This window comes from Tupaia chinensis, unplaced genomic scaffold, assembly GCF_000334495.1.
Source record: "Tupaia chinensis unplaced genomic scaffold, TupChi_1.0 Scaffold000255_1, whole genome shotgun sequence".
Lineage (NCBI taxonomy): Eukaryota > Metazoa > Chordata > Mammalia > Scandentia > Tupaiidae > Tupaia > Tupaia belangeri.
This window is the reverse complement of record NW_006159735.1, coordinates 1983132-1997387: the sequence shown is the minus strand read 5'-3', so window position 1 is coordinate 1997387 and position 14256 is coordinate 1983132. Positions and strand designations below refer to the sequence as shown.

General features: G+C 42.3%; 1 long non-coding RNA gene across 1 annotated transcript in view; it reads right to left on the bottom strand.

Moving 5' to 3' along the window:
• LOC114007927 (uncharacterized) overlaps positions 1-14256 on the bottom strand; it is a 159311-nt gene that overhangs the window by 86098 nt on the left and 58957 nt on the right. The window contains exons 2-3 of the long non-coding RNA XR_003549497.1: positions 3182-3283; positions 2917-3142 (exon numbers count right to left, since the gene is read on the bottom strand). This is a non-coding gene — a long non-coding RNA (uncharacterized LOC114007927). The remainder of the gene's footprint in view (positions 1-2916; positions 3143-3181; positions 3284-14256) is intronic.

Genomic DNA, 14256 nt, shown 5'->3' with positions numbered 1-14256 from the left:
TAGAGACAGAAAGCGAGAAATCACCCTCCAGGGAGGATGGTCACGCCGCAATCCCTTCTCCTCCATTCTCCTCTCAGGATCTTGGGCACGCACGCACATGCGCCCGGCATGAGTTTTAAGCCACCGGGTCCGGGACACGAACCACAGCCGACTACATGGGTGTCCAGTGACATAGCCATTACGCTAACTGCTGGTTCCCTCACAATTCATTTTTAACTAGATTGCATTTTTAAATATCTTCTTTTCTCCTGCAAAAACCCCTTACATTTACCATTGGATGGATTAATGATACACTAGAATCATCATCCTCTTTAACCCACCTACCATACGGGAAAGTGGTTTTGTCAAGAGCCTTGTCCAGTGCAATTTTGGACACAGGAGGTGGTGTGAGAGGAGGGTGGGAAGGGACAGAGGGTCAGAAAGAGGGGTGGAAATAATACTAGGAACTAGAATTGGAAATTTTTTTTTAATGTGCATGATTGAGTCACTATGCAGTGTGTACTGGATGGGAGATTGTATTTTGTGTACTGTGATGATGCTTAGGGAAGGAATGTAAATTGAGTTACAAAAAAAAAAGTTTCAGGAAAAAAAATATCTATTCAATGACTGCAGTAGGATATGTAGCCCCAGCTAGGTGCTACTTTATAGGATGCGTAAAGTTAGACTTGTGTTCATGGAAAGGTGTGTGTCACCTGTGTTTGCTATGAGGGTATTTGGATTGATTAGGGTCTTTGGTGATTCAATAAAATGTGGGGGGGAAACGGTATAGAAAGCAAACATAGATACCAGATTCAGTGTGGGAGGAGAGTGGGAGATGGCAGAGGGTAAGAGATAGGGAATCAAGGATGGGGGGGGGAAGCAAAACATACAGAAAACTAGAAATGGAAGATCATTTGCTGACAATAACATGTACGTTGATGTGCTTGATTGAGATAATATACAGTGTACTCTGGATGGAAAATGTCATTTTGTATGCTGTAATGATGTACAGTGAATGAATGCAAATAAATAAATTGAAATTAAAAAAAAAAGAATATGTTCAGAAAAAAACAAAATGTTACCTGTATAAAGTAGCAGTTGTTGAATGCAAAGACCACCTGGCTTTGAATCAGACAGGCTGGAGTCTCAATCCTGACTCTGCCACCACTAGGAAATCAGCTTCCCTAAATTGCAGCTTCTTTTGTAGTAGAATGGAAATAAGCCTACCTCAGATTGCTATGAAGATGAAATGAAATAGCCTACGACAGTGTTTGACATGAGATAATTCATGCTTAATAAATGTTGGATGAACTTTAATCATCTGAGAGCCTGATTGCGTAGGACAGGGACTAAGTGACAGCAGAAGAAGGTGGTAGAAGGGTCCTTTACCCTCTCTGCTTCTTCAGAGCCTGGTAAGGCTTCATTTAAAATCAGAGGTTTTCTGAACCCCCGTGGGACTCTACTTCCCCCTTGTGTTCATTTGCTGCGCTGCAGCCACACGTTAGCTGAGTTGCCATTTGAGATATGTACAAGTCTGGTAGAGCAGGTGCCAGGCCATTGTTTCTAGCCACTCCCCTCACGCAGGGTGGTTGGTAAAGGCAATTATGTGAGACTGCAATGGCCTGGCTTGACTAATCCGCAAGCAGGCTACCCCCACTGGCGAGCATCTATCCAGCTGCCCGGAACCAGTATTAACTCACAGATTGCCAGCCTCGATTGGGTACTGGAATCACTTGGAAAGACTGTAAAATAATTCCCCATTTATACCCCACTCCAGACCTATAAAACCAGAATCTCTGAGGACCCATCTTGAGAATCCATACAAAAAGATTCAGGAGTTCAACCAAGTTTTAGAAACACACTGCTTTAACTCTTAATAGTGCTACCCTTATTTGATACTTGTATCTATCTTAGCTTTGAAGGTGACACAAACAGAAAAAAATAACAATTGCACCTGTGTGGGAAATTAGTATTCCCGCAGAGCTAGAGAAGAGGAGGGATAAGGGATAGGAGAGAGAAGAAATAGAGCCCGAGATGGAATAAAGAGACCCCAAGGAAGACAGAGAGGGGAAACAGAAACACCCACAAAGAGACACAGAGAAAGGGAAGGAAGAGATAGAGACTTGAAGAAAGAGATAACATGCTTTCTCAAAATCATGGCCACATTTTGATACAGCAAGTGACAAGCTAAGCCAGATCAACAACCAGGCATTAGACTTTAAAAATACTTTTTTCAATGTAGGCTTAATATCTACCGTTCTAATCTCTTCCTGTTAGATCAGCCCCTGAATGGCCTTCAGTTAATTTCCTGTTAGAAAATAAGGAGATGGCTGCGGGGAACTTTGGCCAGAATCCTTGGCCAGAGTCCTCCCTTACTGGCAGCCAATACCCATAAATGGGCTAATAAGGTCCCAGTGACAAGTAAGCTAATCAAAGTACCCGCCATTCCTGTGACCCCACCCCTCCACCCCTCGAATATAACTACATCACGTCTCCTCGACAGGGTGGGCTGAAGCACTTTCAGCTTCAGACTCCCAGGCACTTTCTCTTAATAAACTTTTTCTCTTGAAATGGTGCCTTCTGTGTCTTACTCTGAGCCCTGACAATTCTGTTGCTATTTACAGAAAATACCTGAGTGTGGGACCAGCAGTTAGCATAATGGCTATGTCACTGGACTCCCACGAGTCGACCGCGGTTCGAGTCCCGGACCTGGTGGCTTAAACTCATGCCGGGCGCGTGTGCATGCGTGCCCAAGATCCCGAGAGGAGAATGGAGGAGAAGGGATTGCAGCGTGGCCATCCCCCCTGGGGAGTGATTTCTCACTTTCTGTCTCTCTGTCTCTCTCTGTCCGTCTGGCGAGCGCACGCGCCCTATAGCAAAAACCTCTCAAAAAAAAAAAAAAAAAGAAAGAAAGAAAAGAAAAGAAAAAGAAAATACCTGAGTGTGAGTAGTTCAAGAGAATAGAAGTGTGTTCAGCTCACGGTTTGGAGGTCCAGGGGCCACATCTGGAAAGGGTTTTCTTGTTGGTGGGGTCCCAAAGCCACGCAGGGCAGCACACCATGGGAGAAGAGGAACATACACCCCTACATTCCATGTAGTTGTCTCTTCTGGGCTCATTCCTTCTCCTTATAAACCACCAGGAGTCAATCATGTCATTATTCTCCTTATAAACCCACCAGGAGTCAATCATGTCATTAATCACAGAAGCCCCATCTGTCAACACCATGGAGGTATGAAGTTTCCTGTTAATACCTTCACAACCAAATCTCAGCACATGCATTTGAAGGGAGATAAACCATTGCATCTGTGAAAAACAACAACAACAACAAACAAACAAGGTTTTACACATTGACAAAGATACTAACAACACAATAGAAATTATGAGCAAAGATAAGCTCACCAGTAGTTAGGGAAATGTAGGCTATTACTTTATAACTAGTAGGTTGGCAAAAATCAAGAAGCAATTTATTGTTGGATGAGATATAGATGAAAAGATTTATTTATAGGGACCAGCAGTTAGCGTAATGGCTGTGTTGCTGGACTCCCATGTAGTCGATCCTCGTTCAAGTCCCGGACCCGGTGGCTTAAAACTCACGCCGGGCGGTGTGTGTGTGTGCCCAAGATCCCGAAAGGAGAATGGAGGAGAAGGGATTGTGGCATGGCCATCCCCCCTGGGGGGTGATTTCTCACTTTCTGTCTTTCTGTCTCTGTCTCTCTGGCAAGCACCACCGCCCTATAGCAAAAACCTCAAAAAAAAAAAAATGATTTCTTTATAGTCACAAAACTTTGAAAAGCTCTCGGATACCGTCTAACAAAATGTAACACTCATCATTCAACTCACCTGTTCCAATTCCTGGGACTTGGCGCCCTAGAGATAAAAGCACTAGTGTGCTTTGGCCTATGTAAGAATGGTAATCACAGCATTGCTCACAGTTACAAACACACAGGTACAAAGGGAAGTCCATTAATTAGAGGACTGTTGAATAAATGCTGATACACCCAGCCAGTCCATTCAATGTGGCTTTATACAGCAATTAATAAGAACGCGTAAGAATGGATGGAACTTGGAACTGCCCTATAGCCTAGTAGTTAAGGGAGTCAGAGCCCACAAGGCCGACCACATGGTTGGACTAACAAGATGGAGATATACAAGAGATGGGATTGTGGTGTAGCCACATCCCACTGGGGGGTGCTTTCTCCCTCCCTCTGTCTATCTCTGGTGAGTGTGCATGTCCTCTGGCAATTAAAAGAAAAATAATGACAGGGACTTAAGGGATGAAGTATTTTTCTGTAAAAAAAAAATAAATAAATAAGGCAAAAAGTGTTCAGAATATTGTCCCATTTTTGTAAAACCATAAACAATGACAAAAATGTGTGTGTGTGTGTGTGTGTGTGTAGAGTTGACATTGCCAATATATGCTAATGAAGCCATAATGATGTTTCAGCTAGTGTTCTTTCTGATTGGTTGGTCCTGTGCCACACTGGCTGCTAAAGATTCTGCATGGCGGTCCTGCACATATGCGTCCACATTGTTGTGTATGAGTGCATAAGAAATAAGGAGAGAAATATAGATGGGTACATACTCAGTTGTTAGCATGACTTATTGGGGAGGAAAATAATCTCCTACCACTTCTGTGGGTGAGAGAGAAAAGTAACCAAGCCAATAAGGAAAAGACAAAAAGCAAGGCTAGCATGCAAAAAAGTATAACGTCGTAAATACATTATGCACTTCTGTTAAAGTGTATATATGCATGTGCTTTCATGTCTATAGCATTTTAAAAATATAGTAGTTAATGGGCCAGCAGGTGGCATGACAATTAAGGCCGCTGGATCCCATATGGCTGACTGCACAGTTTGAATCTCGGACCTGGTGACTGGAGAATTATTCTGGGCACATGGGCATACATGCCCCAAATCCCAAGAGAATAGAGGAGAGGTGACTATGGCATGGCCATCCCCCATGGAGTGTGATTTTTCACTTTTCCTCTCTCTCTGTCTCTCTCCAGTGAGTGCACACACCTATAGCAAAAAAAAAACCTAAATTAAAAAAATTAATTCAGAGCTTATATTAGTCAGCAATTGTTGCAATCATGCTGTGTAACAAACTAAACCCCAAATCTCAGTGTTATACAAGAAAAAAATAAGCATTTTTTTGTTTGTTTGTGGATATGTGGATTGGTTGACATGACTACTAATTGGCTGCATTCAGCTTCTTGTGTCTCTCATTCTGAAACCAGAACCCCCTGGGGTATGCTCTTCTCATGGATAATGTCAGAGGCATTAGAGGCTAAGCCACACAACCACATTTAAACCCATGCTCATGTCTAGTCACTAACATTCCAATGTCTATGGGAAGTCACATGGTGAACCCAACATCAGATTGGTAAGGGAACATACTCTTCTCATGAATAGGAGACAGGGAATGACACAAGGTGGGGAGGAATGGAGAGTGAATATTTGCTAAATGAAAATACAGTCTCTTGCAGAGCTGTGTGGCAAGCCAGGCATGAGAGGTGATCTTACTAAGGAGCATTCTCATGAAAAAGGGGAGAGACAAAAATGATGATGAAGAGCCAGAGGATGGTATAGTGGTTAAGTTCCTGGATTCCCACATGGCCAATGACAGTTCAAGTTTTAGACCTGGAGGCTTAAAATTCATGTTGAGCACATGTGCATGTATGTCCAAAGACCGAGGAGGAGAAGAGATTGCAGTGTGGTTATCCCACTGGGGGGGTGGGGTGATTTCTTGCTTTCTGTCTCTCTCAATCTCTCCAGCAAGCACACACACCCTATAGCAAGAATCTCTCAGTTAAAAAGAAAAAAAAAAGTGATGATCCAAGGGGTATGTTGTACCAATGGCCCAGTCATTCAAAGAGCACAGTAACTTTTTTTGACACATAATCACAATAGATGAAACTTGTTGGGGGAAGAGTGTACATTGGTACAATATTTTTGAAAAGCTGCTTTATTTATTTTTAGGTTTCTGCTATAGGTTGTCTATGCTCACCAGAGAGAGACAGAGAGAGGGAAAGTGAGAAATCAACCACCATGGAAGAGGGTCACACTGCAATCCCTTCTCCTCCATTCTCCTCTCAGGATTTTGGGCACGCATACACATACGTTCCAGCATGATATTCAGGCCACCAGGAACAGGTCTCTAATCATGCAGCCAGTCATGTGGGATCTAGTGCCTTAACTTCCATACCACCTCCTGGCCCGTGGAAGGCTGCTTAACATTATCTACTGAAATATAAAATGCACATACTTTTCGGTCTGTAATTTCTCTCCTAGAATGAAATCTGTCTATGGATATACTAGCTAAATTATATCAAGTAGAACAATGTTTCTAGTGGAAAATAAAAACTGGGGGGAAAAAACCCATATTCATAAAGTGGATTATTCTGTAATTGTTAAAAATGAAATCTAAACACTCTACATTGGTACATGTAAGAAAGTATCTTTTAAAAATATTTTTTAAGAATTATTTTATTTAAATTTATTTATTTATTTATTTTAATTTGACAAGAGAGGAACAGAGCGAGAGAGAGATAGAGGGAAAGTAAGAAAGCAAGCTGCCAGGTCCAGAACTTAAGCTGTAGTTGGCCATGTGGGAGTCCAGCACCCTTAACCACAATGCCACCTGCCGGTCCTAAGAAGTATCTTAAGATATACTATTAAAGTTTCTAAAATGAATGTTTAGAAAACTGAGCAAAGAGTACAGACAGTGAAGTGATGGAAAAGAAAACCTACATTATCAAAAAATATAAAATCATACTCTACCAAACTGATGAGTAGGAAGCTCTAATTATAACAGATGCCATTTTACCCTCAAAAATTAACAAAAGTCACTTCTACTAATATCAACTGTGGGCAAAAATGTGGAATAACAGGAACTCTTTTCCACTAGCAATAGTATTGATCACAAGTTGGAAAGAAACCTGCCCCTTGGGACTTATGCCCAACCAAGAGACAACTAATGATATAGAAGTGACAAGACCTTTCATTTTCTTTTTTGATAGTTGTAATAATGTATTATTAGATCAGATGTAAGCTGTAATTTAACAAAGTACTCGAGAAGAACTTTCATGGCATCCAGGTGGAGAATTTAAAGCCATGTGAGTTAAGAAAAATTAGAAACATCCATAGCTGGCAAAATAGATAAAGAATACAGGCTCGGGAACCAGCAGTTAGCGTGATGGCTACGTCGCTGGACTCCCACGTAGTCGACCACGGTTCGCATCCCGGACCCAGTGGCTTAAAACTCATGCCGGGTGCATGTGCATATGTGCCCAAGATCCTGAGAGGAGAATGGAGGAGAAGGGATTGCGGCGTGACCATTCCCCCTGGGGGGTGATTTCTCGCTTTCTGTCTCTCTGTCTCTCTCTGTCTGTCTGGTGAGCGCACGCGCCCTATAGCAAAAATCTCTCCAAAAAAAAAAAGAAAAGAAAAGAAAGAAAGAAATACAGGCTGATTAGTCAGCTAATGCCAGCTGATTATGATGTCGAAACGTGGGGCCTTTGGGAAGTGAAGGAGATTGGATGAGGTCATCAAAGTAGGGCCTCCATGATCAAAGTCCAGTGGTTTATAAGAAGAGCAGAAACATGGACACACATGCTCTTCTCTTGCTCTGGCTCACCTCCAGATCCTGCAGAGGGTCTTCACCAACCAGAACCTTGGACCTCCAAAACTATGAGTGACGTAAACCTCCATTCACTATAACTTACCAAGATACAGGATATTCTGTTATCAGCAACAGAGAATGGACTAAAACAGGGGATCTTTACTCTATTAGTATGCCACAGGTCTCCAGACTAGGCTCTTTCAATGAGTGATAAGGTGGATCATCAAATGAGCAAATTCTTCATCCATCATAGTCCCCATCCAGCCAATTTATTCAAAAGAGTTGGCAAATAAAATCAACGTGTCCACAAACAACAAAACAGAATGTCAGCATCAATGCGAAGCCACGTGTTTAGGTAAAAAAATTCAGAGGAACAAATGCAGAACAGGACACATAGGTTTAACAACAGATGGTGTAAAAAAGAACTGGGAGGCTTCCTTTGTGTCTTTGTTTATCATAATATTAACGTAAGTCAACAGTAAGATGTGGCTACCAAAAAAGGAAAAAAGATCTATATTAGACTAAGTGATATTATTAGAAGAGGGTAAATTAATTATAATTGACTATACTCCATAGACGGTATCTGGACAAGTAAAGTTTTCTGTCATTTAATATCAATAGTTATAACAGAGACCAGGCAGTGGCACAGTGGTAGCACAGGGAAAACGGCCTGGATTAACGTCCTGGATTAACCTCCTTATGCCTATGACCCAGGCCAACGGATACTGGGGGCGGATTGCAGTGTGAGGACCCTGTTTGGGGTATCTCTATCTTTCTCATGGAAGAAATAAACCAACTTAAAAATGTCATAACAGCTCTATGAGACAGATACTAAAGTTCTCATTTTACATGAGAAATTGTGGCTCAGAGAGACCATGGCAGGACAGCTTATAACGGCCAAGCCAAGACTCAAACACAGGTCCCTAAACCAAAGCCATAGCTTTTGCCTATGACATTTGATCACTCCCAACTGATAGGTAGTCAGAGAAAGGCCAAACTATGAAGGAGTGCTCCAGTAGTGAGGACTATAGGAAACAGACCCCCACAGCAGACACTTTCAACACTTGGTGCATGTCTATATAGTACAATTTCAGGAGCTGAACCTAATCACTGGGGCCAGGAAGCTGACAAAAACTAATCAAAACTTCATCATGGAGAACAATTGTGGAAACTAGAGATAGTGCGGGAGGAGGATGGGAAATGGAGGAGGGGCTAAAAGGGAGGAAATCGAAGGGGAAAAGAAAGAAGCATAACATTTAAGAGACACAAAAATGGAAAATTATCCAGGACCAGCAGTTAGCATAATGGCTATGTCACTGGACTCCCATGTAGTTGACCGCAGTTCGCGTCCCGGACCCAGTGGCTTAAAACTCACACCGGGCGTGTGTGCGTGTGTGCCCAAGATCCCAAGAGGAGAATGGAGGAGAAGGGATTATGGCGTGGTCATCCCCCCTGAGGGGTGATTTCTCACTTTCTGTCTCTCTGTCTCTCTCTGTCTGTCTGGCGAGCACACACGCCCTATAGCAAAAACCTCTCAAAAAAAAAAAAAGGAAAATTATCTGTTGATGATAACATGTATGGTAATATTTTTGACTGAACTAATATGGAGTGTATTCATGCTGGGAAAATTTATTTTGTATGCTATAACAATATACAGTGATTGAACATATTTTAAAAATTTAAACTTTTTTTTTAAAGCTTCATCATGAAGATAGGAGATAAAAATCTAAGCTATGTTTGTTTCAATAGTCACATTAAACTATCAATCGTTATTAAATAGTCCATAAACACATTGACAAAAACACCCTATCAGGACATCTTGTAGAGATTTTTTTTTTTGAGAGATTTTTGCTATAGGGCGCGTGCACTAGCCAGAAAGACAAAGAGAGACAGAGACAGAAAGCGAGAAATCACCCCCCAGGGGGGATGGCCATGCTGCAATCCCTTCCCCCCCCTTCTCTTCTTGGGATCTTGGGCACACACACACACGCGCCCAGCATTAGTTTAAGCCACCAGGTCTGGGACTCAAACCATGGTCGACTACATGGGAGTCCAGCTACATAGCCATTACGCCAACTGCTGGTCCCAATCATGGCTACTTTTGGCCTAAGCCAGAATTTAGAGCTCAAAGTGAGAGGTACACAGGCTGGCCTTGAACTCTCTAATTTAAACAAGTACTCACTTATTTCCAACCACCAGAGGGAGAAGCACAAGGAAAAAGGAAAGCTAAAAGCTCCAGTAGGAAGTGACCAGAGTCATTTTCATGAGACGCAATCCCAGGAACGTATCTGCTGCCGAGGAGCAGGTCACTCACTCTATGAGGGGAACTAAGCCATGAATTACACTGCAATCTTTTCTCCTCTATTCTTTTTATTTTTAATTACTTTATTTATTTATTCATTTATTTTAATTTGACTAGAGAGGGACAGAGTGAGAAAGAGAGAGGGAAAGTGAGAAAGCAAGCCACCATGTCCAGGAATCGAACCATTGTTGGCCATGTGGGAGTCCAGTGCCCTTCACCAGCATGCCACCTGCCGGCCCCTATCTTTTTTCCTTTATTCTTCTCTTCGGATTTTGGGCATGTATGTACACAAGCCCCACGTGTTCGTCAAGATGCTGTTAGCCATAATGGGATCCAGCACCTTAACCATCATGCTACCTCCTGGCCCAGCAGTTTTGGGATTTTTATTGTTATTATTATTATTTGTTGTTGTAGGGCTTGTGCAATTGCCAAGAGAGACAGAGAGACAGGGAGGAAAAGTGAGAAATCACACCCAGGGGGATGGCCACATCACAATCCCTTCTCCTCCATTCTCCTCTATGGATTTTGGGCACGCATGCACATGCACTCAGCATGATTTTCAAGCTACCAGGTCCAGGACTCAAACAGCAGCTGGCCATGAGGGGGTCCAGAAACAACCACCACACCACCTGCTGAGCCCACTGGTAGCCATCTTAAAGACTGCCTAATGCAATACCATTTGAGCTTCTGGAAAACTGCCATACTTGAAGCTAGACACCCCCTGGTCTCTTCAATGATGAGAGGTAATACATATTCTCTTTGCTGAAATGAGTTCAACTTGGGTTTCCGTCACATCATGTGGAGACCAAAGAGTCCTTCACTAATAAATCAACAGGCACCCCAAAGGCAGATACCATCATCAGTAAAACCAGAGTGTCAAGGGCAGGACCATCAGGAGTTTTCCGTGCAGTGGACACACACACTGAGCAGAATTTTTAACTGTCCTGTATGATTCTTGATGATATTTTTGGACTACTTCTGCCTGGTTATAAAAATCTAACATTCTGAGATTCTTCTCAGCTAATTTAGCACGCCTGTGCCAGTGTGACAGCATGCCAAACTCGGAATTTTCCTGCCAAAAATGGTACGAATAGAATCAGACCATCAGGAGTGCAATTAGTTTAGACATTCCACTAACACCCCAACCATGAACACAGAAGGCAAAGCTGGAACAAATGGAATGTTAAAAGAAAATAAGTTTAGCTCAGTTAGTGGCAAATGATAAAATACATTTCTACCCCAAATTTTATTTATTTATTTATTTATTTAGGTTTGCAATACCAATGAAATGTTAATAATATCCTTAGACAAATGATGCAAGATTTTGACAATCATTTGCATAATCAGAGCAGAAAGACAACCTATCATGTGTCTCTGGCTATATTGTGGACAATACTGAGAGTTGAAATTTTTCCTTTTACACTCATCCCTAAAATGTGTTCTATTTAGGCTCAGCTGCAGTGGTACAGGTAGCAGGGTGCTGCTCTGCAATGCTGGAGCAGTGCGGATGAAAGTGGTCTGAATCCTGGATTAACCTGATAAAACCTGGGCTTGCCAAAATCATGCCCTATCCTGGCTGACGGGAAGGTGCGGCAGTGAACTGCAGCGTGAGGAGACCTGTACTGACGGTGCCTATTCTCACTCTCCACCGCACACACTATTCCCTCTCTTTTCCAATAAAATAAACTTTAAAAACTGTATTCTGGGGCTGGTGTTTGAGGGTGCTGGATTCCCATGTGGCTGACAGCGGTTTGAGTCCCAAACCTGGTGGCTAGCTTATTCATTTTCTCTCTCTCTCTCTCTCTGTCTCTCTCTGTCTCTCTCTGGTCAAATTAGAAAACAAATAAGTATGTAAATAAAAAAATAAAGTTAAAAAAAGTTTAAATAAAATGTATTTAGCACCCAATCATGGTAGATGATATTGTTTATCTCCCAGATGCTTAATAAAATATACCATCTGACTGCTTATTTCCTAAAGTGTATTATTTGTAAAGAAAATGCTCAGTAATTGTATTTTTTTTTTTTTTTTGGAGAGATTTTCACTGTAGGGCGCGTGCGCTCGCCAGACAGACAGAGAGAGACATAGAGACAGAAAGCGAGAAATCACCCCCCAGGGTGGATGGTCACGCCACAATCCCTTCTCCTCCATTCTCCTCTCGGGATCTTGGGCACACACGCACACGCGCCCGGGTCCGGGACACGAACCGCGGTCGACTACGTGGGAGTCCAGCGACATAGCCATTACGCTAACTGCTGGTTCCTAGTAACTGTATTTTAAGAAAACATGCTCACGTGCACAACAGTGCACCTCGTTTCCTCTAAATCGAGGGCTGTCAGACTTGAGCATGCTTCTGAATGATGCCGGGAGTCAGGGGCTTTCTGAAACACAGATGACTGAACTCCACCCTTTGAGGTGCTGATTTGATTGGTCTAGGATGGTGGCCTAGAATCTGCATTTTCAACAAATTCTCAGGGGATGCTACTGTCAGTTGGACCATGCCATAAGAACTAGTGATTTCAGGTATAGCCATGCCTCAATCCCTTCCCCTCTATTCACCGCCTCTCAAGATTTTGGGCACACACACACACACACGCACCTGGCATGAGTTTCAAGTTACTGGACCTGGGACTGGAACTACAGTCGGCCATGTGGGAGTCTGGCACCCTAACCATCACTCCACCTGCTGGCCCCGGGACATGATTTAAGTCTTTTTTCATCTTTGTGTGAACAATTTGTGTTTAGACAGAACCTGAGCATAGAATTGGACTTCAATGAAAAACTATACTCAAAACAGATTAAATGTTTTATTTTATTAGTTGCACAACAAAAAATGTGATCCAACGTTATTATGCATGCCAGTCTAAGAAAATTTAAAATTGTCATTGACTATAACTAAGTGAACAGGAAAAAAACGTTTTAAAAAATTCTACATTTTGTTGCCTTTTTTTCCAGACTGCTAAAGCAAATTTTTCAGAACCACCCAAAATGGAAGATTGTATGCGATGGTTCAGAGGGATTTCTAATCAAAATACTGCATTATTGATGGTCCCTGACTTAGAATAGTTTAATTTAGGATTTTTTCCACATTAAAATGGTGTGAAATTGATATAACTCTGTAACTTTCAGTGCAGTGTTCATTAGCTTACATGAGATAGTCAACAATTTATTATAAAATAAGCTAATGTGGGACTAGCAGTTAGCTTAATGGCTATGTCGCTAGACTCCCATGTAGTCGACCACGGTTCGAGTCCTGGACCTGGTGGCTTAAAATCACACCAGGCACTAGAGGAGAATGGAGGAGAAGGGATTGTGGTGTGGCCATTCCCCCCTGGGGGGTGATTTCTCATTTTCTGTCTCTCTGTCTCTCTCTGTCTTTCTGGTGAGTGCACGTGCCCTATAGCAAAAACCTCTCCATAAATAAATAAATAAAATAAATAAGCTAACATAATGTAACATATTTACATCTTCACGTGTTTCTGCAAAACTTACAAAAGTAAGACACGTGAATGCACTAGATTAAGGCTATCTCCTGCATTCTGACTTCCCCCACCTTCCTCTTTCTTCTCCTACCAGTTATGCTGGAGTTCCCACAGACTTTCAGGGGATCCAACTAGGAGGGATTGGGTACATATTTACTTTGAGGCTACTGGGATATACTTTTGTGGTTTACAGGTGTTTCCACACAGAGATTAGCTGTTGTTACCTATTGTTAGCCATTGTAAGAATGACTTCGAGGAACATTCCTACCATGCACTGTGACTGTTATCCAGGGTTAGGATGTGGGGGCCCAGGTAGAGGCTGTGTCACTATGTGAGTGTGGTTTTTGTGCCTAGCTCTGAAAGTGAGGGTGAAACTAAGCTTGAAACGCACAGAACCAGAAGCTGGATGAGGAGGGGAAACTCTCAACTTTCATAGCTCAGACATAAAGAAACTCAGATGACTTCTCAAACTTTACAAGACACTACTAATAATGAATTATTAAGTTAAAACTAACTTTTTAAAACTCTCAAAAGTTTTTTTTAAAAAGGGAATTTTGATCATACCACGCTAGAAAATGTATTTATTCATCCTTCTGTCGTCTCTTAGAAAGTTACACAAAATTTTTCACATGTGAAGATGTGCCCAAAGAATGTACAACCACAGATGTAGAAAAAAAAAGTATTATAAAAAAAAAAAAAGAGGGAACCAGCAGTTAGCGTAATGGCTATGTCGCTGGATTCCCACGTAGTCAACCGCGGTTCGTGTCCTGGACCCGGTGGCTTAAAACTCACGCCGGGCGCGTGTGCGTGCGTGCCCAAGATCCCGAGAGGAGAATGGAGGAGAAGGGATTGCGGCGTGACCATCCCCCCTGGG